Below are 1073 nucleotides of genomic sequence, written 5' to 3'. Positions count from 1 at the left end.
CTGAGAGCGAGGCTGAGAGCGAGGCTCAGACTGCCTCTGTCAGCAGTGGCGAGACCTTTCAATGGTGAGAATCTCAGTTTTACAACTTCACTGACGATGTTTGTTTTTGATTGTGAGTCACATGAATCAAAAATATTCAGTATATAACAACAATTCACAATTATAACACTTTTCCCGCGTTGCAGTAACCCAGATGTGCAGTGGAAGAAGGGTGCCAGGGAGCTTATGGCAGAGAAGGGCCTTTATGAGAAGCACTCCATGGACAATCCGTTGCTGAAGGACTTTGCCACATACCTGGAGAAAGACCTCCAAAATGAAAATTACAAACAGGAGGTGAGGACTACCATAAAACACTCTGTGTTTATTAAAAACTTCTGACTGTCTGAGTAAAAAAAAAACATTCAGTGAGCAGAAGGTAATTTAACATGCTTTTTTTCAGGTTGACAACGTTGCTCGTTTCCTGTACTACGCGGACCCACAGGCCCCATCCCTGGAGTTCGTCAGGAACAGGGAAAAGATCTCGCAGTACCTCCGTGAGCTCTCTGAGGCAAAGCTGACAAAGCAAACTCAGCAGAATTATCTCAAGAGCTTGAAAAGGTTGGTGCATTTGGTGCAATGTCAACACTTATGGAGACAATAAACATAATTGGGCTTAAATACATATACTTAAATACTTGTACTTCCTCCGACAGATTCCTGTCGTACCATACAATCAACACCAACCTGAGGCACGAGGATCGGCCACTCTTTGAGGACTGCAAGCACTTCATTGAGTTCATTGGGTCTCTGCAGAAATGCTGCTCCAAGCAAGTGAGCAAAGAGATCACCCAAAAGAGGTAAGTTTAATTGTTCTCACCCACCTAACTGGATTTCAGTACACATATGTGAGCAATGTGGATTTGTTAATAACCTTTTATCTATTTTCTCATAGGCATAGCATGTTGACTGAGCAACAACAGCTGACACCACGTGACTGCTTGGCTGTGCTGAGGGCTGCCAAGAAGGACTTTATGGCAGTTGTGTCGAAGGTCTTTCAGGACAAAAATGTCATCCTGGAGATGGCAGAGTGCAGC

At 44.0% G+C, this 1073-nt stretch overlaps 1 long non-coding RNA gene across 1 annotated transcript; it reads left to right on the top strand.

Moving 5' to 3' along the window:
• The first annotated feature begins 265 nt into the window (after positions 1-265).
• Positions 266-712, top strand: LOC121610367. The gene is made up of 3 exons (XR_006007038.1): positions 266-333; positions 440-597; positions 693-712. It is a non-coding gene; the product is annotated as an uncharacterized LOC121610367 (long non-coding RNA).
• Positions 713-1073: the final 361 nt, after the last annotated feature.

This window comes from Chelmon rostratus, chromosome 1 (genome assembly GCF_017976325.1).
Source record: "Chelmon rostratus isolate fCheRos1 chromosome 1, fCheRos1.pri, whole genome shotgun sequence".
NCBI classification, from domain to species: domain Eukaryota; kingdom Metazoa; phylum Chordata; class Actinopteri; order Chaetodontiformes; family Chaetodontidae; genus Chelmon; species Chelmon rostratus.
The sequence above is the reverse complement of the archived record's forward strand: the minus strand, read 5'-3'. Positions and strand labels throughout refer to the sequence as shown.